The sequence below is a fragment of the Equus quagga genome, chromosome 12 (assembly GCF_021613505.1).
Source record: "Equus quagga isolate Etosha38 chromosome 12, UCLA_HA_Equagga_1.0, whole genome shotgun sequence".
Lineage (NCBI taxonomy): Eukaryota > Metazoa > Chordata > Mammalia > Perissodactyla > Equidae > Equus > Equus quagga.
The window spans coordinates 66495761-66522928 of record NC_060278.1 but is presented as its reverse complement, the minus strand read 5'-3'; the positions used below and the strand labels follow the sequence as shown (position 1 = coordinate 66522928).

Sequence of the window (27168 nt, the reverse complement as noted above, 5' to 3'; positions counted from 1 at the left end):
CCAATGTTACTGCAATAAAAAATGTTTTTAAATCATACAAGTAATATATAAATATGCTCTCCTTTAAAAAAGAAACAATCGGGGGAATTGAAAGAAGGTGGTCAAAAGGTACAAACTTCCAGTTATAAGATGAATAAGTACTAGCTATGTAATGTACAATATTATGACTATAGTTAACACTACTGTGTGATATAAATGATATTTGTTGAGAAGATAAATCTCAAGAGTTCTCATCACAAGTAAAAAACATTTCTTTCTTTTTTTCTTTTTCTCTTTGTTGTATCTAAATGAGATGATGGATGCTAACTAAACTTACTGCATAATCACTTCACAATATGTGTAAATCAAACCATTATGCTATATACCTTAAACTTATACAGTGATGTATGCAGTTACAGCTCAATAAAACTGGGGGCAGAAAGGAAAGAATTTCATAGTAAAATACCTGAAATAGTGCAACGTCCATCAACAGTAGGATATATAGATTGTGGCTTATTGACACAGCAATGATTATGATGACCTACAACTATCCGTAATGATATGGATGAATCTTATAAACGTAATGTTGCAAGAAAGAATCCAAACACAAAAGAGTACAAATTGTATGGTTCAATTGATGTAAAGTTCAAAAATGGCCAAACTAGGGAGCCGGCCCAATGGCATAGTGGTTAAGTTTGGCACACTCTGCTTTGGTGGCCCAGATTTGCAGGTTCGGGCATGGACCTACACCACTCATTAGCCATGCGATGGTAGTGACCTCCATACAAAATATAGGAAGATTGGCACACATGTTAGCTCAGGGTAAATCTTCCTCAGGCAAAAAAGAGGAAGATTGGCAACAGGTGTTAGCTCAGGGTGAATCTTCCTCAACAACAACAAAAAAAGACAAAAGTAATCCATGCTGTTAGATAGGAGTGTGTTACCCTTGGGGGGCTATCGACTAAGGGAGACATCACTGAGATTTCTGTGACACTGGTAATGTTCTTTTTCTGGATGTCGTGCTGGTTACATGAGTGGGTCAACTGTGTGAAAATTCTTCAAACTATACACTTATAGGTTTTCTTTTCAATACCTACGTTATATTTATGAGTACTGTGAATGGGCTGAGAGTTTAGCCTGCCACAATCTCATGGGTGCTGGCAGAATCCAGGAGACTCCTGGATCAGAGACAAAGGACTTTATTATTCACAGCAAACATGAGCTTCACGTTGCCGTCAGTTCCCTTTGACTCTCAAGTACCACGGGGGTGACATGAAGGTGGGCCCAGGTGGATGCTGCACACACACGGGGTCTGCATCAGACCTGAAGAGCCCTGAGCTTAGGAAATCTCAGTCTTTTAAAGGGGCTGCAAGCAAATACTGCTCAAACTTGGTGCTGTAGGGGGTCATTATCTTTATTATACTGGACAGCAAACAGACCTGCCCTTGCCTCAGAAGGAGACTCTTTCTCTGTCTTGTAAAGCTGATTGCTGTACAAACATCCTTGAACAGATAGTCTGGAAGAAAAGTTGTCAGTGCCTTTGCTCACAAAACATGCAATATAAAATGAGACTCGCGGAGAATTGCCTCCTAACAATATTGCAATAAAAGCGTACATTTAAAATATCATTTAGGGGGCCATCCCCATGGCTGAGCGCTGAAGTTTGCATGCTCCGCTTCAGCTGCCCAGGGTTTCACCGGTTCAGATCCTGAGTGCAGAACCAGCACCAATCATCAAGCCATGCTGAGGTGGCACCCCACGTAACAGAGTCAGAAGGGCCTACAACTAGAATATACAACTATGTACTGGTAGGGTTTGGAGAGAAGAAGAAAAAATAAGGAAGATTGGCAACAGATGTTAGCTCAGGTGCCAATCTTAAAAAAAAAAAAATCATTCAGATAAATCATTACAGATGAGGCCAAAAATAAAGTTTCTTTGACCATTCCCCTGCTCTGAGTCCAGAGGTGATCATTATCTATTGGGTGTATTTCTTTCTAGAGCATTAGCTATACAATTACAAGTATCTACATCAATCTATATATATATATTTTTTTTCAACCAAAAGATGAATACTGGCAAAAATCCTGAGAATAAGGATTGCACGGACTTGAGCTGGGATCCGTCTCTGAACAAATTCCCTTTGCTGTCAGAACCTGGTGGATTGGTGGGACAAGCCCTGCTCAACATCATGATTAAAATTTTGGGCAGATGCTGGAAGTATATATATATACTTAACCAAAAGGTGATTTTTTTTTTTAAATCTGGAATTCTCTATGTGTGTGCATATACACAGAGACAGACAGAGACAGAGAGAGAAAGAATGATTTAGAGTACCGTGTGAAGTATGAGTTAAATATATGACATCATATCCTACATGTCATTCTGCAGCTTGTTGTTTTCACTTAATAAGTTCTTAATATTTCTTCCCTTCTTTCTTTCCTTATCTCTGCGTACACACAGATCTTCCTCATTCTTCTAATCTTCTGCATAATAAGCCATGGCATGGATGTACTACAGTTTAATTAAACATTCCTCATTTGGATATGTGCAGTTTTTGTTGTTTGGGGCTTTTTCCTATTACAAGCAGTGTTTCAGTGACTCTTGTCAGACAGGTCATTTTATACATTTACACAAATATTTTCCTAGGATGGATTCCAAGGAGAAAGGTTGCTGCCAAATTGCCCTCCAAAAACACCATCCCAGTTATCTCACTGGTGGTTTAGGAGAGTGCTTACGTCCCTGAGAACTTGTCCCTCACACATTATTATTTATTTTAATTTTTGTCAATTGGAAAGGAGAGAAGAATGACATCCTTTTGGAGTTTTAATTTGCACTTCCCTGATCTTTAGTTAAGGCTGAGCATATTTTCATACCTCATTTTAGATCACAGTATCTTAACGTTTCTGTGCCGGAGACTGAAATGGGCACTTAGCGTGAAACACCTCATTTTATTCTCACAACCCTGGTATCGTAGGGAGGAAGGGGCTGCTATCTTTTCCCATGTGACAGATGAGTAAACTGAGACTTAAAGAAGTTAGATAACTAGCTGGGATTCACACATCTAGTCAGTCTTTGTGGCAGCAAACTCTTCCTTCAATTAATTACACAATGTCTGTTCTTTTCTTCCTTAGTACGAGAAGTCAGACGACGGAGGGAGCAGTGACACGTCAGCTTCAAGTTTTCTCCTCCCAGCCTTCTTTGTAGGTAGAAACAGCCATGTGAAAGTCTTTCCCAATGAGCTGTAGACACACGTTGAGGGGTGGAGCTGCTTCCCGAAAGCTCCTTGAATGGACAGCGACTCACCTGGCTCTTTGCGGGGCCCTCCTCTCTTCTTCCCCCCTTCAGATGAGACTGCTGAAACTGCACAGCCATGACATGCCCATGAGGCGATGTGGAGGTGGAATCAGTGTTCTAAAAAAGGTGGAATAGAAAAACAAAAGAACCTGGGACATTGATAGCATCATGGGGCCTGTTCTATTCCAGGCTAGACTGCCTGCTTCTGGAACTCCCAGTACATGAGCAAGAAATGGCCCACTCTCCTTTTCTGCTATTGCTGATACAGTGACAGATGCAAGATTTGAACCAAAGCCAAGCCCAGGTTCTTAACCCTTAAACTACACTGAATCACTGCTCCTTATCCAGGCAATGCTCTCCACACAAAAAGGATGCTATTACCATAGTAGTCACCGCCAGGGACCATTGAAGACTGGAAAAACCCTTGTTCTTGGCTATTCTTCCCCAGGACAGTTGGAGTTGCACATCCTGCTTCCAAGTCAGAACAATTTCAACCTCATAACAGCAACAGAAGAGATAGTGCTTGTGAAGGATGAAAGTAGAAATAGCCTAGTACTGACTACATTTCTTTATCGAAAGTATCTACACAGGGGAACAGGGATTTATAGAAGAGAGCACCATGGCAAACGTTTACAACAGAAAGTTCCGACTCTGGCTTTACCACTGTATTTGCTGTGTGACCTTAGAAAAATCACATGATTTCTCTCGCCTCCCTTTTCTTACATGTTAATAAAACAGACTTTTGTGCCATAGGATTGCCATGAGAGGCCAGTGAGAAAATACACATAAAAGCTTTTCAAAGAAAGCAGCACTGCTCTGGACACACTATACAAATATTGAATTCCCGGTGTACATGGACTTCATGCACACAGAGCCTGCGGTTACCATTATTGCATTTTAGTGACCCCAATTTTCTCCCTCTTTTTTAGCCATTATGTCATGGGAGACCCCACAAGACAGGAATAATGTCAGAATGGAGCAACATTGTCACAATGAGGGGTAGGTGTGCCTGTGTGTGTGTGTGTGTGTTTAAGACTTAACCTATTTCTCATTGAGTTTCATATATTTCATGCAAAAGATTGCTGAATATTCATTGCCCTATCCAGTATCCACAGTATCCACGCTATTAGAAATGCATTGCTTATCTATATTTTTGAAATGTTGAAATAATTCAGTGTTGATTCTCTGCGAGATAGGTTTGCTACCTTTAAACTGAAGTGACAATAACACCCCAGCTGCCTTCGGTTTCTTTCAAGTTGTACTGATATCCTTGATGTCGCTAACAAACCAAAGACTCCCTGTGAGAATCCTGTATGTCACCATTAAATTGAAAAAGGCCCAAAATATCGAAATCTCACTTCTAGTAGGGCAGAGAAGCGAGAAAAGAGCAAACCGATGGTTATTCATGAATCACTCCGGCCTGCCATGATAAATACCACTGGCCTTGTTCTCCTCTTCTCCGGGCTTGTAATTTTCTCCCTGAAGGTGTTTCACCTGCACAGGAAGAACTGGGCTGGAGGGATGTCTAGTAAAAACGATTTTAAAGCCTCTTAAAACACAAAAGGCTGTGTGTGGGTGACAAGCCCTTCTTTTTGCATACAGTAACACAAAGTCCAATTAATCACAGCAGATTGGGGAGAAAAGACTAAAAACCATTTGTCGCGTTTGGTCTGGGGTTTTCTGGCAACCTAGTAACTAACGTTAAGAGAAGATGAAATAAATACACGATGGAAGGACTTCTTTTAAAAGATTATAAGCGAATGGGTTCAGATTTGGGCTTCTGTTGCAACACTAAACACACAGATTCACCATCCAAATGTAGATTCTGCATGGAAGGTAGGGAACATTCGTGCCATTTCCACATAAAAGGCCAGGATGGTATATTATTTGGAATGAAATACAGCAGTGCAAAAATAACCAGTAAAAGTGTGGCTTCGGGGTATTTTATTGTAGACTTCCGAATGTCCTTTCATTGTTTCAACAGGGAGTTGTCGTTGTTGCTGGCATTGACAGGCAATCCTGTGTGACATGTTGGCAAACAATTTTACTGTTTTGCTCTCTCTCCTTATGAATGATATTTATAGACTAGGAATTGCATTTGGTTCCGCTTGCCGACACAGTTATCTTCCTGGGCGTGGATTAAATGTAGATCTGGGTGTTGAAAGACATTTACATAAGTGCTGTTTGTGAACAGGGAGGCCAGTTCTTCTATTATCGCCAGAACATTTAAATCTTAATGACTGGCATTGTTGTCTAAAAGACGGTGTTTTTCCTGCTGAGAAACTGCATTAGATTCAAGAAACGGAGCTCATTTCCATTCTCTCAGCAGTCTCTCTAGAAATGACATGCAGTGCTTGAAACTGTTTATTTCCAAATTCAGGCCTCCCTCGCATCAGTCATCAGCTTCAATTACCAGTTTTCCGGAGCCGAGCCATCAGGCAGTCTGACACCAGGGTCCGGCCTAATTCCCACCTTCTCCAGAGTCAAGAGCATAATGTGCGGATGAAAAGGTGCAAAATAGCCTGGACTTCATTAGCATGCAGGGCCTGGCTGTTCATTTGCTGGCTGCGAATGGAAGTTCTGACACTCGGAGCTGGCTGCAAAATGAGAAAAGTCCTCTTCAGGGGAGATGGGGTCCTTGGTGGTGAGGAAAGGTCATCAAAAAGACAGCCACTGCCCTTGCTCCCTGCTCTCCAGGACTGCTTATTGATTCCAGGGACACCTCATTACACACCGGATCAACATATTATTGCCATGTTCTGGGACTGAATTGTTTACAAGTGTCTTTATCACAGGCAAAGGCCTGCCCGGCGATGCATGACTACACTCATTTGGCTGTGACCTGCCAATTATGTGTTATCCGATATGTTGCTGGGTATCTTGATCTTTGCCCGGGTCTTCTCCCAGCATCAACACAGTCCCATTTACTACTTCTTTCTAACCACTCTTTGGGAAAGTAGCCATTAGCCTGTCAGTGTGTAAGTGTGTGTATGTGTGTGTGCGTGTGTCCTCTGCTACAGGAAATCTGAGCTTCATTTCTCCATTGCTTGCTATGCATAAGGTTCATAACCAGCTGGGAGAAAGAAATTCTCTCCCTCTCTCTCTCTCTCTCTTAAGCACACACACACACACACACCTTTTTTTTTTTTTATGGCATCCAGGAGAACCCACACAATTTGCAATCAGTATGCATGGCAGAAAGCATAATATGGCTTGTTAGTGAGCTCCCTCTGCTTACATATAGGCCCTATGAGAGAGCTGTCATATTTTATTTGGGCATAGCCATTGCAAAACACTGCACAGGACCATTTTAATCTTTCGTTACAGACACTTCTATGGCTCCATAAAAGAAAGAGTGGAATAGCAACTCGATTAAAAACTCAGTAAAGAGATTGTGCGACCTCTCTCCGCTCCCCAAAAAGTGGAAATGAAACCGTAGTTTTGAACAAAGTGCGTTCTGCAATGCAAACCTGATTTCCATTCCCCTCCAATGGTGACTACTGACATAAATTTAACGATGTTGCGTATTGACAGCTTTGGTTTATTTTCATGAATATTGCCTGAAGGAGGTTTAATGACTGCCAAACATTTGGGCCATCTCAACCAAATACTAAATGGGGGGCCATTTCATCTGCATCTCCAATTGCCCTCAGGAATGGCTCTCTAATGGGTTTTCCAGTGAGAGATATAGCTAAGCAAACACCAAGAAATTTGCCTTTATTTTTCCTGGAAGAATACATCCTCGGCAATGGGCACAAACTATGAGTGAAATAAAACTCAAGAATCTACCTGCCTTCAGAAAGGTGACATCTGTAAGTACATTCATTTCCAGCAATTTCTCAGATATGTCTGGTATCTATCTTCAAATTAATTTTCTCCAGGCATTTTTTTCCTATTTCCAATTTTTTGGAGAGGAGTTTTGTAAAATTACCAAATTCCTTTTGTTCTTTCCAAAATCTCTGGGTCCTGGCTTCCTGACAAATGGCCACATAAAGACCCCTCATGGGGTGCTTCAGCTCAATTAAAGAGTCAATGGAGAGATGTTTGCTCCACCAAGTGCTTGAGAACACTGCAAATTCTGCAGTGTCATCAACCTACAGAAAGCCTTTGGAAGAGAAGAAGATGACGGCAAGGATTACTCTTACACTCTTACTTTTTCTCTATTTTCTTTTTTTTTTTTTTTGGAGATATGATTGCACGTGGGAAGTTTGGTCAGGGGATAAAGACGGAACAAGCGTGACTGCTCACCAAAGTTCCCCTTCTGAGGAGCAAGTCTCAATGTGGAATGTGGTTGGGATTCACAGACTGAGGAAAAGGATGACTCTCAATAACCAGGGGTCATCCAAAAGGAAAGGGGCTTTCTTTACACACTTAGCAGAATTTGTAATAATGAAGCAGTGGGAATGCCCAGTCAACGGGCAGTTGGAGGTTGAATGTTCTAGGAAGGACTTCTGCCAATTTTTGCAACCAGTTCATCTGTTATTTCAACCACAAAAAAAGAATTCCTTTCTGTTATGGCTTGAACATCTTATCTTCTTTATGAATCCCCAAACTGGTGCCAAAATATTCTTTTCAATTAACAGGATGGACAGAAATCCTAGATCCTCTGGATTTCTTCCCTACCTTTAGGAATCATACATGCCTATGTTTATTTTCTGATGGTTAATGGAAAATGCATACACACTCCCTGCCAGCACAGTGGTGTGGTGAAATCATCAGACGGTAAGTAACAAAAAAAACAAAACTTGTTTTTAAAGTCATTTATTATATACAACTTTGTGCCAAGGAACTTCTAGAAACTTAGCAAACATTTACTTATTTATTACTCACAACAACCCTATGACTTAGGTATTATTATTCCTACTTTCCAGATGAGGAAACCTTTTCACACATCTAATAGAATTTTCAAATGTGCTCAAGGTCACAAGGCTAGTGACAGAGGCAAAATTTAAACACAGGCATGACCCATGGTAGAATCTATGCTCTGTTCTGCCTCTCCTAGAGCCAGCATCCATTACAAATTTCCAAGAATCCAATAAGCACATTTTCGGCATGCTAGCCAACATCAGTGCACAAAAAGTTGCCAGTCACGATAACGTGTTAAAACTGTCATCTTTTACACATCCGATATCCTTAGCCATGAGGTGGGCTGAAGCAAGCCTTCTTTGATTGACATAATAAAGAAAGTTTTGATCCAAAAGAGCAATTCAGGACATTTAATAAAAAAGTGGGGTGGGGGTTGCATGCTCAGGGAGCTATAGAAGTGTCCCCACCAGTCACTAGGAGCAACAGAGGAAGTCTTGTCAATCTTCAGCACTTAGACTCATCCAGTTTCCTGCTGATCTCCTTAGGCTGCTTCTACTACACACAACAATGATGCTTATTCCACTTCCTGTGGACACCATGGGCCAGTCTGTCCACAGGTGTACTCTGCCTTTGGAAACCTAGTGACCAAAGACACAGTGACAAAGTAGAAGACTGGATCCCAGAGACTGGAGGGATGTCCATCCTCTGACTGTAAACCCATACAAACGTGCCCATAAGTTTTGGAATCTTCCTTTGGCTTATGTTTCCATTTTTCTCTGCTGTCCTTGAGAATGCTGCCCACTTTCTAATGCCCAGGATAATGCATTGTTCAGAATGTCCCCTGGACAACTGGCCTTTCTGACACGAAGGGAGATGACAGATATCCTTCCTCTTCAGTTCTCCTTCCTTTGGTATCAGTGGTCTCTAAACTTCCAGCACATTCATGCTGCCCCAGTTTCTTCTATGAGAGAAAAATAAACACTGCTCTTATCAGTTAATTTTGCACTAAGACATTAGAGATTCAGATTTCCACATCTCCCCTCCACTTCCTATTCCATCTCCAAGAGGTAGTACTTGCACTTTCAGAGAGGGCAATGCTTGACACAAGGGAACAGTGCATCACGGGGGAGGGGTGGTGTTTGAAAAGGAGAAGCCTTCCAGGCACCTTCTAGGTGATACATTCCAGTCACAAACATGGCCATTCCTGCATGTAGATGTGCGTGTCACTTGAGCTTCCCTTAGGCTGGGAGGATTTCATGACTATTTGATTTTCAGAATAAGCTGTTGATGACTCTAGATAAATCTACTAGAAGTGAGCTTGATTCATCTAGATCTTAGCCCAAGGACATATGCATGCTGGTCACTCCCTCCACCTAGCCCTTACTTCTGTGTCCTTCCTTTGTCTTTGCACAGATGCACATTGAAAGTCCACTGTGTACTCCCACTGTGCAAGTGTTCTGAACTCTAACCTGCATTTTCTGGCCCCAAAGAGCCAACAATAAGCAGCAACAAAAAGTGGCACAAGACAAGTGAATGACTAAGGACAAAACAACAAGTGTGTATAATAAGAGGTACCCTAGGAGTTTAGACAGGGCTAGAAGACCCCAGTGGGCTAGCATGATAGGAAAGGCTTCCCATATGAGGTAGCAATATGTCTTAGAGATTTGAATAAGTGGAAAGGGATGGGTAGGCATGATACAGTATCCAAATATGGCCATGTCAGTTCTTCCATTTCTGTACATACTTGCAGCTCCTCCCATCAGGAAGGGGAATCTATTTTCCAACCCGACCTTGTGACTGGTTTTAAACAATAGAATGATATGGGAGTGACATTTTGAGACTTCCAGTGGCACAGGCCTTAAAAGCACTAGCAGCTTCCACTTCTTCCTTCTTGGAGCCCAGCTGCCATGCTGTGGGGAAGTCCAGGCTGGGCTACTGAAAGATAAGAGGCCATGTGAAGAGAGGCCCTGGAAGATGAGAAGCCATCCTGGTCATTCCACATGAATAAGCCCAGCTGACAATCCATGGAGAAGAAGTGCCCAACAAGGCCTACCCAAATTCCTGATTCATGGAATTGTGAAAAATAATAAATTATTGTTGTTTTAAGCCTCTAAGTTTTGGGGTGGTTAGTTAAGGAGCAATAGATAACTGATTTAGTGGGGATAAAGGAGATTATACAAGCATTGAGCTGCTTCCACATGAAAGGAAGGCATGAGTAAAATGAGAATGCATGCACGTGGTATTTGGGGAGCCCTAAATTGAGTAAACCTATCTGGTTGGAGCAGACATTTCAGATTACCAACTAGAAGAATAAAGATTGATAAACTAGGCCCAGATAAGTAATGTGGGAGGGAGATCTTCAAGACTATTCGTCAACGCCCTCTGTAGCTGATGCTGTCAGTGTCCTGTCAGTAGACCCTTGTCCTTATACTTCAGTGCGTACCAGCTCAATATCCAACTACCAGCGCCTGCATCTCACTGCCTGGGTGCTTCTTTTGGCCCTGCAGCCCACCCTATGCAACAAGCCAGAAGTGCTGGGGAAACAATGCCTGTGAAGAGGAACCCTCAGCCAACGACTAAGAGGAGTTGGCATATAAATACCCCAGTTTGGGTGGACTTACTCTAAGGCAGGTGTCCTACACAATTTCCCAGAGTTTTCTCAGTAGAATTAAAGCCCAGTTGCCCACAAAGGTAACTTGCTTTATAACGCACCTTAATGGCCATCTTTCCTTCCCTGTCTCTCAATCCCACTCATCTACTGGTTTTTCCTGAGATCACCTCCCAATAAACTGTTGGCTTCCGGGGAAACCCAAACTACGATGCTCTCATTTTACAGTTAAGAAAAACAAAACCAAGATGCAGATTATTTTGGGTGAGTGCTGTAACAAAGTGAACAAAAATATGCAGTTTTTCAAACACTATAGAAATTTATTTGTCTCCATAAAGAGAGGGTGAGAAGGCAGACTCTGCTCCAGGAAGTCATCTTGCAAAGCCAGGTCATTGGAGGAGCTTCATCATCCTCAATTTGTGGCTTCCATTAGCATCATTTCCAGCCAGCAAGAAAGGACAAGAAGGTACAAGTATGAGATGACAATTATGCCCATCACTCCTACTTGCGATCCATTAATGAGAACTTAGTCACATGAGCTATATGTAGCTGCAAGGGAGGCTGGGAAATGTAGTTCAGCTTGGCAGCCATGTGCCCAGCAAGGAGAGAATAAATTGGTGAGAAGTGGCAGACAGGAGTCTCTGACACAGGAATATTAGGTTATTGCTCAAGTACTTGCAGCTAGTTAGTGGACAGCTAGAACTAAAGGCTTCTGCCCACCATTTTTTTCCTTTTACACCGACATTGATTCCAACCAGACTCTGGCAGGTCTCAAATGTCATGCTTAAGGGTCTGATATTCTGCAGGGTTCATCTCCCCTTACCAGAGAGTCAGCGAAGCAGAAGCTCTTGGAACCCCTCTCAAGTTCAGTCTACACTAGGCTGCTAGATTGGACTTTCTGGCTAAAGCAAATGTCATAGGGACCCATTATCCCTACTGCCCATGATCCTCTCTTTCAAGCGGAGCCAGCCAGTCTCACTTGGAGCCATGTTTTCCCTTGGTGCATTTTTTTTTTTTTAAATAATAATGGTGCTCTTCCTCAAGGAACTTTACTGCCATACACCAGAACAGTGTCTTTAAAACCACGCAAATCTACAACAATGGCGTGAAGGGTGACCCTGAGTTTTAGGTGAAGCTCAACCTGTCAATCATAATCACAACTCCTGGCCAGGGGAGGGAGAGGCAAGACCCATGTGACTGGCTGACATCCATGATGATCAGAGGCACTTTACAGTCATCACTGAAGAATCTGGACTTATTTCCATGGCTTGCCATATCCACAGGCTAATAAGTGCTGAAGCTCTTTCTTTTTGAATCCTGTATCAGGAATGGAGATGCTCACCCAGCATCAGCACTCAGCACAGCTCATTTAAATATTAAAACAGAGGAAAATGAGAGCAGACAGGTTTATCTAAGTGAATCCTGCTCATAACTTTTACATGCTAACCCATATTTTTCAAATTCAGTTTTTGACTAGATTTGGGTTTAAGCAGGCCATATATGCAGAACTTGTCCTTCTTTAAAGAGCAATGGAAGCAAATGAATAGAAAGAATTTCCTTATTGGAAGAATTATTTTAATAGCTCTGCCCTGTTCTTCTCTCTCAAATTAAAAAAATAAAATCCTTTTATTCTCATAGAGATGACACTGAGTTTTTAAATCAGTATTCTGCACTTTGGCCATTCTTTAACTTTTCCCAAGATAGAAAGCATATTTCTTTCACAATTAGGTTGGAAATAACTAGGGTATGTATTGTTTAAGCCACTGAACATTACCTTTGTAGAGATTTGAACTCTACAAAGTAAAGCAATACTCTAGATTTTTCCCCGAGAATTTCCTGTTATGCTCAGCAAACCTCCCTCCAAACGCAGACTCAGTCTCGCTTAGGAGACTGTTGAAAATATGTGTCTAATGACCAGGAAGCCCAGCATTTATCAGGATAATCCTTCCAAACTCATCAACTTTAATAGTATCCAGACGGCTTTTCTGGAGAGGGCTCATTAGCAAAAAAAAAAAAAATCTCAAAATTTCAATGTTCTGTGGCTTTACTTACATAGTCAAAATATAGTCAGAGTTCCCTGTCTCCTTGTTTAATAGTCATTTTCTGCCCATATACTGCCTTGAAAAATAGTCAAACAAATGTAAAGAAGATAAATATCAAGCATAAAAGAACTATGGCCTAAGGAGATGGGTTGTGTGCATAAAAATGAGTAACATCAGAGCTGCAGATTAAGAAACGGAATATGTTGGTGTTTAAAATTAGAATGATTCCCAAAAGAATTGATAATATTCCATTTAAGAAAAGAAATGTTTTCAAATCAGCCTGCTGAGTAGAGAAGTCTGAATCAAAGTCAGAAATTAATAAAAACCTGCAGACAGAGACACCCAATCATAAATAACAGAGATGATTTGTATGCTTATAAAAGCCTGCAAGGCTTGGCGGTGTCCATAGTTCTAAGGGAAAAAAATCTAATGAAATGCAAGAAGAAAATGTTAAAAATAGAGTGAAAGCACCTGGTAGAAAAGCTATTGTCATATTCTTGTGACACAATGACTTGTTTTCTGGAAAAGCAATTCTTCAACTGAGCTCAGGCAAGCATTGTATTCATTGTAAACTTGTATATTTAGACCTGAAGTCTGAAGGGTTTGCCTGTATTTAAAGCTCAGTGCTACCCCAGGCTCATTAGAGCACAAGGACAGGGCACTATCATATTACTGCTTCAACACTACTCAGAACTTCGCAGTAGTTTTCAGTGGCTTCAAGTACTTAGATTGTCAGCAGCGTAGGAAATAGAAAGTAGAATACTGAATGGGTGAGGTGTATACATCAAACATGTAGGAATGTATAGACAAAGATAAGGATCCTAGTCGAACATCCTATTATAGCGAAGTCGGGGCAGAACAATTCCAGGGCAAACACAGAGTTGTAGTAAACAGAGCTGAGATGCACACGTTGCAAAAATTAGAGTAGTCTGAGTCTCATTCAAGATCAAATGGCTCCTTTCTAGACTTTATATCAGGAAAAGGGCTCTGCTAGGGGTGGCAGGAAGATAAAGGAACATAATCGCAGTCATGAAATCTTTAGTGTAGGGAGAGGGATAGCATAGGAAAAGTGTCTAAATTCACATCTGTTTTGATAACAGGATGGCATCATTCTGCAAAGGCTTCCTTCCAAATTCCAGCCAACCCAACCTTTTGGCTGACATACCCCAGCTTTGTGGGAAGCTGCTAGGAGGATGGGGGCCCATCGCCTGGGGGTAAAGGTAGGAAGGAGGGAGTGTGGTCACGAGGAGGAATGGGGAGAAGTCACTAAAGGACTATATCCAGGAAAATAATCCACCCTTTTTTCTGATGACTCAATTTGTTTTTTGTGTATTTATTTTTTGAATAAATAACATCTGCAGGTAGGGAGAACAGTGAAAGGTACAAGAAGCAATAGAGTGAAAAGTTGGTCTCCCTTTCACCCACCCAGCCGGTTCCCCTTCCAGGAGCAACCACCATGCCCCTTCCTTGCATTGTAGATACTTCCATATACAAGTTCAGTCACTCAATTTCAACCCATGATATCAAAAAGAAAGCTCCCCACCCCCATCCAGTCGCTCCCCAGCACCCGTCTCTCCCTCCCCTTCACGCTGTTCAGCAGGTCTGTTCATCTCAGGGTCTTTAATAGACGACCTGCCGACACTGTGATGATCCAGGCGTTTTTATTTTTTTTAAGGGGCAGGGTTATTACTTAATGATAATGACTTATTTTACACATTGTCGACTGCTGATGTTTAAAAGATAAGAAGACATTTGTCTGGGCGGACGCCTGAGGCCCTCGGAGGACACCGGGAGACGCTGCCAAAACATTTCCAAACTTAATAGTCATTGGCCTGCCAGATAATTCAGAAACTATTTGTATGAGCTGTTTATCAAATTATTAACCGCACAGATGTTGCTTGGCTGAAGAGCAGCTGAATCCCCTCTCTGGCAGCCGCGGAGACAAAGGTCTCCAGGAATAATTGGAGATGTGCATGGAATATTAAATTAATTTACTGCTCTTAATTCTTATGCAAATTCTGACCTCCGATGGCGCCTATCAATTACTCCGAGCGCAGTGAAAGCGAAGGCGACAGTTTCTTTTCTTCTCTTCGCTTTTTTTTTTAACAACTCGAAAAAGGAAATATTTGCAGTAAGCAAGTGGTAGGAGCACCGCGTAGCTGGAATTATTTAATTGAATCTCTAAGTTTTCGGGGATGTCAGTCGAGGATATAACCCCAGGACTCAGGGGAGAGGGCGGGAGGGGTGTGGAGGGCGGAGGAATTTGTAGGTTTGACTGCAAACCTGCGGGCAGCAGAAAAATACAGCAACGAGCAGGGACCTGTGATGGCAAATGAAACGCTGGCCTGCAGGCGGACGCGGGCCTTAGCGACCCTGCGAGCTCGGCGTTAGCGCCCGGCCTCCCCGGGGCCACCGATTCCGTATAAGCAGGGCGCGATTCCGCAAACCTGGGTCCGGCTTGGAAGCACCTTTACGCTGCTTTCCTCGACCGCTGCCTACAAGTTCTCCATCGGAGCTCTGGCTTCCTTTTATTTATCTTTTAAGGATATTAACCCGCCTTTTCCAATCTCCAACAACAACAAAAAAGATTTTATTCTTTGTTTGAAAAACCAAAGCACAACGCTGCTCATCCATGTTCAACTGATACCCCGGGTGGGCCGAAATATGATTTGTCTCCTGCGTGGAGAAGTGACACACACTCTTCTCTGAATTGAGCAAACGCCCGGGCTTTGTCTGCGCTTGTGGCTTAAACTCTGTGCGGTTCTGCGCCCCAGTGGTGGGTTGTAAACTAGGGTCTCCGAGTCTTTCGTCATCTTTTTAATAAGGAAAACCAAATCGGGCGCATAATGTCATCAGCCCCGGCTCGACCTCTCCGGGACCTCGGCAGCCCGATGATGTCGCCAGCGGCCCCCGGCGCAGTCACGACGCGCCGCCTTTCAGCTCCTCGCGGCCCCCACAAAAGCCAGACAACAATATCAATTAATCATGCAGCCGGCAAACAAGGAGATTTATCCCGCGACAAACAGCCCCACCGAGAGCCGCTGAATGGGCGTGATTAGCATGTGAAAAGGCGAGCAAAACTCCGCGGTTCAACAGCTAAAGAGCAATTTGATGGGGCTGGGATGGGGAAATTACTTGATTAGCGTCCGTCGGAGGAAAGCACGGTTACAGCCCCTCGCCCCGGAATCCGACAGGGGAACAAAACGCGCTGGTAAACGCGGCGAAATGGAGGGGGAGCGGGCGAGGGAGGGTAGCGCGGGGGCCGCACTGCCTAGACGTGATCCCGGGTGGGGGCGGGAATAGTGAGCCAAGGGGATGACCTGCTGGCCACGGCCGGAGCCCGAGGCCAGAGCCCACAGGAGTCGCGACAACTGGTTCACACTGCCCTCACCCAGGGCTCCCAGGCCGGGACAGGGCGGACGCAAGACTCCCCCACGCAGGGCTGGAGGTCAGCCTTTAAGCGCTGCCCTGCTCTGGTCCGAAAAAGAGTGAGGGAGGCGCGTGCGGAGGGAAAGGCCCGCTCACGCTGTCCCCGGAGTCCCCTGCGGGCATGGCCCGCTGCGGCAGCAGCCTCTGCCGGCTCTAGGGCTCCGGCCCTCTGTCAGTCGCGGTGCCGGCGGCGCGGCCGTTCCATACACCGCTCAGCGCTTCATTCGCGCGGACGGAGAAGATTGGAGCTGGGAAGACGCGCTTTCCGACTCCTCCGAATTTAACCACCCTGTTCCTGCCTCCTTGAAAAGTTGTCGTGTTTGGGCTTGGCGTTTGACAAAAAAAAGGGCTCCTTGGCTGCACCCCCATGGGGAGGGGGTGGGAAGTTGGTACGGAGCGCCCTAAGCGCGCTGGCGTGGCGGCGGGGCCCGGGGAGCGCAGGAGACTTGCAGAGACGCGCAGGGGCAGGGCAGAGTGCCGCGAGGAGTGAGGGCGCGAGGGCCTTAGCGTAGGGACCTGGATGGAGCAGGCGCCGGGGCTTGACTGGGCAGCCCCGCCCCTGCCTTGGATCGGGATACACAGGGCCAGAGCTGGCGGCTTGGGAGGGTGTGCTTCCTGGCCTCGTCCCAGGCCCAGAGGGCAGCTCCAAACGCCTGCGGCCCAACACGGCCCAGGGTTTGGTTTGGGTACACTCGGGCCTCGTGGACGGAGCTTTTATTTGCTGCAGAGAGGAGTGACTGGGCGAAACGCTAAGGGGTAGCGTGGCTCAGGGTCCGCAGGGCAAGGCCAAGTGGAGGGAGCGGGCACACTCAGGCCTCCATCACCCCACCCTGGGCAGAGGCCCACGCCTTCCCCGCAATCCCGACACTGCTCCGGAGCTAAAGTCTGTGCCGACCCTAGAGAGAGAAATTTAGTTTCCCACTCTCGACGCGCCTGTAACCTTCCTTCTGGACGCATTCCCACAACCTCTGCTCCCTGGCTCCTCCCAGTGCCAGGGAAAGGGAAAGGCTCCCACCCTGTCCCCAAAGGCTCCGACTAACTCCCTCCGGTTCTCAGGATCCACTAAAAGGGTCCTTCCAGTTCACGCTTCGAATCGAGCGCACAGGTGAGCCTCCGGGAGGCGGACTTCAATTTATCGGGGGGGGGGGGGGAGAGAATTTAATTCTGCCTTCGTGAAGTACATTAACACAAACGTAATAAAGACTTCGACAGACAGATTCGCCAAGGCCCCCGCTCGTCTTAAATTACCCTGCCCCTTGGCACAAATGAACCAAGCATCAAGAAGTCAAATCTTCTTTTACATCAAAGTGGAGGGGAGGGTGGATCACCCTCATGGAGCTCAACAATTGTCGCCCAGTTGAACAGGGTGTCAATTAACAAACCATAGCTCGTGGCCGACTTCAAAAAGCTTAATTCTTTCTGAAATGTCGCTGGCGGCGGGGGTGCAGCGAACGCAGGTTCACCCCTCTCCTTTTTCCTTCGCCCTCTCCCTCTGGACTCTGCGCTGAAGCCACAGTGAGGCTCCCCCCTCTTTCTGGTCCCCAGTCGGACTCAGCGAGCCAGGGCTCCGGGCTTTGCGCCGGTGCTGAGGTCAGAGAGGGGAGCCGCGGCCCGCAGGCCTGGACAGCACCCGGGTAAGCAGGGCGCAGCGGCAATGGCTCGCTCCTAGCTGGGAACCCACGACCCGCGAAGCTGGAGAGCGCACTCGCCGGCCGCTGAGCCCCAGACCCGCCGCAGTCTCCAAACGCGTAAGCCCTGCAGGCAGCGCGGCAGGACGCACGGAAATCTGTGCCTGCACACCGCCGATCTTTCTCCGCTGGACTCTAACGCGCCGCGTAGCCCGAAGCGCTTTCTCTCGCTGGCTACGGCTGTGCATTTTAATTCCAAAGCCCAGTGGTTGAATCATCTCTAAGTTGGCGGGCGAAGGGGGCGGTGGCAGGAAACTGGGTAGCTGAATGCCTTTGCCTGCAGGGTGGCAGAGCTGTTCCCACCAATAGCGACGGCTCAGGGCTGGCTTTGTAGTTATTTTTACAAGTTCTGCCCGGTGCCCAGCATATTGCCCTGAAAAGCAAGAGGCTGCTGCAATTTATTCCAATGAGCGGTTTTTAAGAAGCTGGCAATTTGAAACGGCTGGGTGTTATTTAGTGCAATATGAAATCAAATGATCCTATTTCTCAAATAACAGTGTCTGTGAGGAGAAGTGAATCCTCTGAAAGGGTAATTGTCAGCTGATGGTGTTTCCCATTATGCCCGATCTTGGCCTAAATGGTGTGCGGCAGCGGGGCTGAGAGCGAGGGCTGAAATCAACGCGCGAACTCGCGCTCTGAAGGCAAGAAAAGACAGCACCGCTCGCGTCCTGGTACGTTGAATAAACAATGCCACCCAAAGTGCCACCAGTTCGACGTCATTTTGCAGGTGTCCGATATCATTTGACATGAGTGATCTTGTGCATGAGAGAATAAAACAATCTCTTCCTTCTTTCGAAACTTTGGGAATCGTTAAAGATGGGAGACTACCGTCACCTTCACTGTATCCTGGCGTCGTTTAGTCAGACAACAGATTGACCATGATCTGGGAAATCAAACCTAGCTTGACGCCCCTTGTCCATCCATGTTAATATTGAGAACGTGGAGGCCTTCTGTCCAAGGACACACTTTTGTCTAGGATCTTCCCATTCTGGTTTCTGGAACCAAAATTTAATTTCTGGGAAAGATATTGTGTCCAGGAGGCGCCTGTTATTTACGCGGTATGTGGCACCTTTGGAGGAAAACTTGGCCCTGAGCTTTTAAATTGTCCTCCGTGAGCCCAGCCACTGTTTTGGGTGGAAACCACATAGAGGGGTTTAGCTTGTGTCTAGGAGAAGCAGGGACGAGGAGCAAACTTAAGGAGTGATTTTAAGGACAGGGACAAAAGCCGCAGTGCGTGACCTGTGCGTCTAGCCTCGGGGCTGTCAGTACCCCAGGGTCGGGCGCTGGAGAGCACACTGTTGATATCTGGGGCTACCTCTCTGCAGAATTATTCCCGGTTGCGGAGACCAGTCGCAGGCAGCAGCCTTGCCCGTAAACCCTTTTTACTTATTACTCGGGCGCCTAGAGGGGAACCGCCTCCTCTTTGCTCTAGCCCTCCGGCCTGGACAGAAGGGTCTTGGGCCACCTGGGAGAAGGAGGAGACAAAGCTTCTGGGCGTTTCCTCCACCTTCACCACCCCCGCCCTTCAAACTTTTTTCCTAATGAGGATTTGGTGTGTTCTAAATATCCTGGAATTGTAGGCACAGCCTACACCTTCTGCTAATTTGCAGCATTTCAGGCTGTGCCTCCTAGAAAGAATTTGTGGCTTGTTTCTGCTCTAGCTAGGCAAGTTCATTTTTATATTCTCTTTGGGTGTTTTGAGGTTAAATATATATTATATATATATATATTATATATATATATTTCCATACTGTGGCCTCTGTTTACAAGTCCATTTGATTGTTCATGCTCTTTCCCCCTTCCTTGGTGCTTCTTCCAAAGATCTAGAGAAGCTGAGGAAGAAACGGTAATTCCCGCATAGCCGAGGAGCCCGGCCTAGGAAGCTTCCATCCCATTCTCAGAGGGAGGTTCAGCCACCGCACCTGTAGCCCAAGGCACTGGACCCCAGGCACGCCATTTCTGGAGCTCTCTCGGGCCTCTCTAGCTGAAGGAAAGCGGGTAGTCTAGGTTCAGTCGGAGGCATCCCCTCCAGGATGTCATTGCTCGGCTGAAACTCAGCCAGCAGCCGCCCTCCTGCCAGGCCAGGGCACCGCAGGACGCCCGGGCCTCCGGAGTCCGGGTGTGGCGCTTTCATTCTCTCCTTCCCACTCAGCATCTAAACAGCCCGGTCTGCAGTTTCCCAGGGTCTTCCGGGGACGTGCCTGCCTCTCCAGGGCCTGCCCTACCCCTGCTGAAAGTTAAGCCCTTCGATGCGATCACGAAGAAAGAGGCGACCCTCCCTCTGGCCCGCGAGTGGCCTCCCAGGGGCCCCTCCGAGAATGCCATCTCCCGCGCAGACCCGGCGCTCTGCGCTGCTGCGAAAGCACCCACCTGCCTCTTCGGGACAGAACTGCGCCGTGGCGGCGGGGACAGCCTGAGGGCAGCCGCCCTTACCCATGAGGGCCAATGCGGGGCGCAGCCTCCAAACCCGGGGTCTCACCTCTCCCAGAGGAAGGGGTGGACACGCCAGAGCCTGTCCTCGACCCCTTAAGAAGAAGAGAGTGGCAGCAAGGAGTCCCTCTAGTAATCTCGAAGGGGCTTACACTGGCTCCCCGCGCCTCCTCCCCAATCGGTCAAGCTGGGAACCCCGGAGGCTGCGCCTAGCGTTTCGTTAGCGTCTCTCCGCCTTCCTGAGGCTTTAGGCTCCTGCGCGGCTTTATATTCCCTTTCTCCCCGCCCGACGTGCCTGCACCCCGGACCCTGCCCGGCACGGCACCGGGCTGGGGTCCGCGGGCGGGGGAAGAGAAGGGGGGCTTTGGGTAGCTCGACCTGGCCGCCACATCCCCGCCTGCAGGGAAACCCTCTCAAAGTCCCGGCGCGAGGGATTGGGGGCCGGGAGGAGACCCAGCGGGGCCAGGAGTCTCGGGGTCCCTGTGGCGGACAGAGAGGGGGTTTAAGGGAGAGATGGTCCCTCGCCTGGGGCCATTTCCCCGGCTCTCCGAGCCTTTGCGGCGTGGGGAAAGAGCCGGCATCGCCCAGCTCCTCGGCTCAGACCCGAGCTGTCCCGCGCCCATACCTCTCCCCTTGGCTCTGCAAGCCGCCCTTTCCCCCACCCCCACCCCCGCCGCCCTCCCTTTCCGGGACCCACTGACCTTGGGAAGGCGCGGACCCGCGGCTGGCGGAGCCTCGCCCGGCGCTGTGCGAAGGCGCGCGGCTTCGCCCGCAGCCCAGACCCGCTGGCTCGGCGCCGTCGGCCCGCAGAGCTCCCCTCCCCCACGCCTTATAATTTAATCTCACGCGATATTAAATTATCAGGCCGCTCATTAATCATCATGCGAGTTATTGGGAGTGAGCACGCTGCCGCGTGTTTTGACAGCCCAGACCGGTTCGCGGGATCGGGGTGTGTCTGGTTTGGGGGATGAGGGAGGTGTCGAACCACTCTTGAGAAACACCGCGAGCCCCGCGCGGGCTGATCGGGCCTCTTGCCTGGAAAAAGGATTTGCTAAGGTGCAGACTAGGCTTCTGAGTTTGGTCGAGCGTTTGTCAAAAGCCCAAACGCATCCCTCCGGGAACCCTTTCCCTACTATTTGGATTTTGATCACGATGATTAAGACAGTCGGCGGCGTATCCATCAACAGCATCTTAATTTGCAGGTTTTCCGGAGGGTGAATTTAACCCAAATCTATGCATCTTCATTACCTATTGTGGATGGTGTGAAATTAATGCGTTTGAAATACAGATGAAATCATATCACTGAAGTCATTTCAAAGGACAACTTTTCCCCCAACTCGGAGAGGCTCTCTTGCCTTTTGCATACTGTAGATACGAATAAAGGAAAATAAATGACTTTTTTCAATTAAATCCTTAATTTGAGGTTTTCTTTTTAAAAATAATCCACATGCTTCACTTTAAAGTCTTTAGAAACTGGTGTTATTTTCTCCTATTTTTTTCCTTTTCCTATTTCTATTAGATGGCTTTTTAAAATGAATAAACCAATTAAATGAAAGTTCATATGATTTGATTCCACACAATAGAAGAAGCAAGTGAAGTGCTCATAGAAAGTTGTCTTAGTGGCACAAGGAGGGTAATTAGCTCTCAGCGTTCAGTATCTAACCCGCTGGCAGAACAACCAACAAATGCAAGAACACCTCCCCTGGGGGGGGGGCGGGGGGTGGAGATAGGAATCTGTCAACCAACAGTATTTTTTATAAGATCCAGTTTGAAATTAGTATCTGAAAGAAATGTAATTCCCAAATTAAGACCTTTCCTGCTTTAGCATAAGCCAAGGCTAGTGTGCAGCAAGAGAACGCTAGTTCCTGTTTCTGTAGGAAATGGCTGTGAATTGAGTTAAGTTGGCAAGCAAAGTTTTCTAAGCAAATCGTAGATCAAATTAGATTATTTGCCTTTTAAAAATACAACATAAAAACAAATGTCAACCCAAGGCATGTTCACAATCCTTAGCAGCTAAATTGCATTTTACCTTTTTGACCAGAAAGTGTGATCAATTTGGCAAGCAAATAAGTACATAAATCTTGACCCCATGGTTGTTTTATCACAGGATATGGTCGGTATTATTCAATGTGTCCAAGACTATTCTTGAGATATTTTCTCCCTTATTAATCTGTTGTCTGCATTTTTCTATCCTACTCACTAACACACAAAGAGATAGGTATCAAAAACTCAACACACACACACTGCTAGGTGAAATTCATAAACCCTGAAGAAGCTAGTGAAGGAAAAAAAAAAGCCATACTATGGTATGAACTTTTTTTTTTCAATGAGGAAGTTTGTCCCTGAGCTAACATCTGTGCCAGTCTTCCTCTATTTTATCTATGGGATGCCGCCACAGCGTGGCTTGATGAACAGTGTGTGGGTCCACCCTGGCATCTGCACTTGCGAACCCTGGCCGCCCAAGCGGAAAGCGCAGACTTAATCACTAGGTCACCCTGCCGGCAGATCCCTAAACATTTTTTAAAATAAACCAATGGAAAAAAAGTATCTTGACTATCTTTATCCAGACAGTTCAGGCCTAAGTATGTTCTACAATGACAGGGACATTTGTTGACCAGAGTGAGAGAAATTTCTGTCCCAGGAGTTCTTTCTACTTAAAGTGGCCACTGGCAACTGTCTGCTAAAAGGCCTATCTGAAGACTTTGCTTTAAAACTGGACACTTTCAGGGGCTGGCCCCGTGGCATAGTGGTTAAGTTTGGCGGGCTCTGCTTCAGTGGCCCGGATTCGTGGTTTCAGGTCCTAGATGCAGACCTACACCACTTGTCAGCCGTGCTGTAGCCACAACCCACATACGAAATGGAGGAAGACTGGCACAGATGTTAGCTCAGAGCGAATCTTCCTCAGCAAAAAATAAGTAAATAAATAACTGGACACTTTCAACATAATCTGCTCTATCCAGAGAGCATAGATTGGTGAACTGGGCAATTGTCTACTTCTGGAACGTAGAATGACAATCAAGACTACATGAGAAGCTTATGGAAAAAAGTAAAAACACCATGTCTTGTTGAATGGAGCCACCAAAATGAGAAAAATTAATTCCTTCCATTCATTTGCCTCTTTTTCATCATGATACTGCTTTTGCAGACCTCATCCATTAGGCTCCCATGGAAATACCAGAGGTCTGATTTCAGGAGGAGGTTTTAACCTCTCCGGCTCTGCTTGGGGAAGTTACACAACTTGTTCATGATGGAGCAAAAGTGAGAACCCACATCTCCTGACTCCTAGTCCAGTGCTCTTTCTAAACATGTTTAAGATAGCTAACATACACACTTCAAATTTTTCTCTTTTTTAAGCCCTCCCTCCATCACTTGATAGTTAGGCACTGGAATATTCTGAACCTCTTTCAGAGTGTAACAAATATGGAAAGTACTCTTGACTGGGGCTCAGCTCAGCCCCTAGCTTTAGCTCTGACTGTGGACAAGTTACTCTATAACTTGAGTTGGGTTCTCCCAGAAACTGACATTGAAACAAAGATTTGAGGGCAAGTAAATTTTTCAGCAGGTGATCTCAAGAAGCAATATAGTAGAGGGAGCAGGGGAGACAAACAAGGAAAGGAAGACAGCAGTAAACAGTGTATGATCAGGCAAGTTACCATTGTTTGCAAATGGAGCTTAATCCTGCTAGAGGAGCTCTAGGAGGCAAGGGAATTGTAGTACCCAACTCTTGTCAGTCATTGGTTGGCTGCTAATTTCCCATTGCTGGAGACCTGCCCCATGAGAGGTAGCAGACTCTGGCCACCAGTGAAAGCCCTGAGGCAAAGAGTTGCAGGTGCTGGCTGTTGGATGGTTGGCCAGTGTGCATGGAAATAGCGAGAGCCATTATATTTTCAAAAAATGTCCACAACTAAATCTCCCAGCCCGTATGTTCTACAATGTGGCCTTGCCACTTTCCAATCAAGAGGTGAAATCTATTTCTCCACCCTCTTGAATCTGAGTGAGCCATGACTGCTTTGACTAATAGAACACAGTGCGAGTGACACTGTACTAGCTCCAGGCATAGGCCTTAACTGGCCTAGGAGCCTCCATTTCCTGTTTCTTGGAATGCTAGCTCCTAGGACACTCCCTCTCAGAATGCAGCCACCATGCTGAGAGAATTGCCAACCAGTGGAGAGAGATCAGACTGGCATGCTGGTCAACAGCCCCAGCTGAAGTCCTAGCTGCCGGCCAGAATCAACCACTAGCCGTGGAAGTGAATCATCTTGGATATCCAGCTTAATTGAGCCTTCAGAAGACATGTGACTATAACAGTATAAGAGGCCCTAGCATGGTGAGTTTTACTTGTCAGCTTGGCTAGGTTATGGTACTCAGTTATTTAGTAGAATACTAATCTAGATGTTGCTATGAAGGTATTTTGTAGATGTAGTTGACATCTAAAATCAGTTAACTTGAAGTAAGGGGATTATCCTCAATAATGTGGGTGGGCCTCATCCATCATGAAGGCCTTTAAGAGAAAAACCTGAGGTTTCCTGAAGAAGAAGAAATTCTGCCTCAAGTTTGCTGCATCAACTCCTGCCAAAGGTTCCAACCAATTTTTTTAAAAAAGAAAGAAAGAAAGAATATATATATATATATAATGTATTTATGTATATATCTACTTCTATTTCTCTGGAGAACCCTGACTGATACAGACCTGAAGCAAGAATCATCCAGCTGAGCCCAGTCAATCCACAGAACCATGAGAAGTAATAAAAATCATTTACCATGCATTAATAGGTCATCAGAACAGAACCTGACATAGTCTGCTATACCCTGCTTTTCTGGGCCTCAGTTTTGTCATCTCTTTAGTGAATATCTTCTAGATTTACCTTTTAGGTATTTTTCAACTTTCTTCTCAAAATCCCGAGACTCATTAATGAGATGGAATATTTTGCTGTCACTAAATTGATAATACATATTTTATTAATACTAAGACAAACAAAATATGAAATAACTAATAAAAAGTAAAATAAGATAATATGGACCAATTACTAAACTATAAAAATTGTAGGACCTGAAGAGGTTATAGAGTTAATTAAATAGTTGGTAGGTTAGGGTGAAAGAGGCTTTATAGCTGCTTTCTCTATAAAGTTGCTTAAATAAACCTTAAAATACTTCTGTGGTTTTATTATGAGGGAGCTTTTATCTGATGCTTTTATAAAACACGATGACATTGACCTTGTCTACAGGCTTTCCACAGAACAAGAGGTAATCATTTTCTTCAATGATGTAGCCAAAATATTCTGGAGATATCATTGAATATCTTAATGGAAATAACATGAGGTCCAATTATTCTCCTACTCTTGGAATGCCCAGGTACATTCTCTGAGATTTGAGAGGTCATGGGTAATCTTGTATTTCTCTTTCACCCCCATGGCAGATAATTCTTTCCCTTTTTGTCCTTTTATTGCTCAAAGATAATGATGTCACGATTTCCAACACGTTCTTTGGAAACTTATGAGAAATTCAGCTTTGAAATATTCAAGGAAGCTTAAGAAAGGTAAGCAATTTAGAGAATGTTAGAAAAGGAATCTCGTGGGGTGTTGAAAATGGAGACACGATAGAGAACTTTGCCTTCACGTTCTAGGACTTCAATCTTAGTTTCTCTATACACCTTTCAATATCCAGGTGGCCTGAGACTCTTTCTTCATTTCATATTGTCAGCTCTAGACCTCTGAATCATTTCATCCCCTCTACTTTTTTTTTTTAAAGATTGGCACCTGAGCTAACATCTGTTGCCAATCTTCTTTTTTTTTTTCTTCTTCTTCTTCTCCCCAAAGCCCCCCAGTACATAGTTGTATATTCTAGTTGTAGGTCCTTTTGGTTGTGCTATGAGGGATGCCACCTCAGCATGGCCTGATGAGTGGTGCCATGTCCTTGCATAAGATCCACCAGTGAAACCCTGGGCCACCGAAGGGGAGTTAGGGAACTCAGCATGGGGCCGGCCCCTCCCTCTACTTTTTACTTAAAATCATTCCATTGATTTACAGTTCCTGCTCTGTGATGTAGAGAGCTAGAAACATAGTTGTTCCCAATTTTGCAACAACAAAAGCCAGAAAATCAGCAAGTACCATACAGTAGTCCCCTCCTTATCCGTGGTTTCAGTTACCTGCCGTCAGCCTCAGTCTGAAAATATTAACTGGAAAATTGCAGAAATAAACAATTTATAAGTTTTAAATTTCACACTGTCCTGAGTAGCGTGATGAAATCTCACGCTGTCCTGCTCTGTCCTGCCTGGGACAGGACTCATCCTCTTGTCCAGCATATCCACACTATGTACACTACACTCTGTTTAGTGATTCGGTAGCTGTCTGGGTTAGCAGATCTATTGTCCTGGTAATGCAGTGTTTGTGTTCACATAACCCTTATTTTATTTAATAATGGCCCCAAAGAGCAAGAGTAGTAATGCTGGCAATTCAGATATGCCAAAGAGAAGCTGTGAAGTGCTTCCTTTAAGTGAAAAGGTGAGAGTTATCAACTTAATAAGGAAAGAAAAAAAGTCATATGCTAAGATTGCTAAGATCTACAGTAACTCTTATTACACTATATTGTTATATTTGTTCTATTTTATTATTAGTTATCATTAATCTTACGGTGCCTAATTTGTAAACTAAACTTTATCATACATATTTAAGTATAGGAAAAAACCTAGTATATACGGAGTTCAGTACCATCCATGGTTTCAGGCTTCTACTGGGGGTTTTGGAACATGTGCCCTGCAGGTAAGGGGAGACAACTGTATAATCAGCAAGTAAAAAAGTCATTTTCATGAACATATTGGAGTTGCTAATGTGACAAGGCAACCGACTAGCCCAAGACTTGGGCTCAGGATTGCTTGTGCCCAATCTCGTCCATC

General features: G+C 45.3%; 1 long non-coding RNA gene across 1 annotated transcript in view; it reads right to left on the bottom strand.

The window, feature by feature from the left end:
- LOC124248863 (uncharacterized) overlaps positions 1-21014 on the bottom strand; it is a 42356-nt gene extending 21342 nt beyond the window's left edge. The window contains exons 1-2 of the long non-coding RNA XR_006891164.1: positions 20978-21014; positions 3283-3390 (exon numbers count right to left, since the gene is read on the bottom strand). This is a non-coding gene — a long non-coding RNA (uncharacterized LOC124248863). The remainder of the gene's footprint in view (positions 1-3282; positions 3391-20977) is intronic.
- Between the last annotated feature and the right edge of the window lie 6154 nt (positions 21015-27168).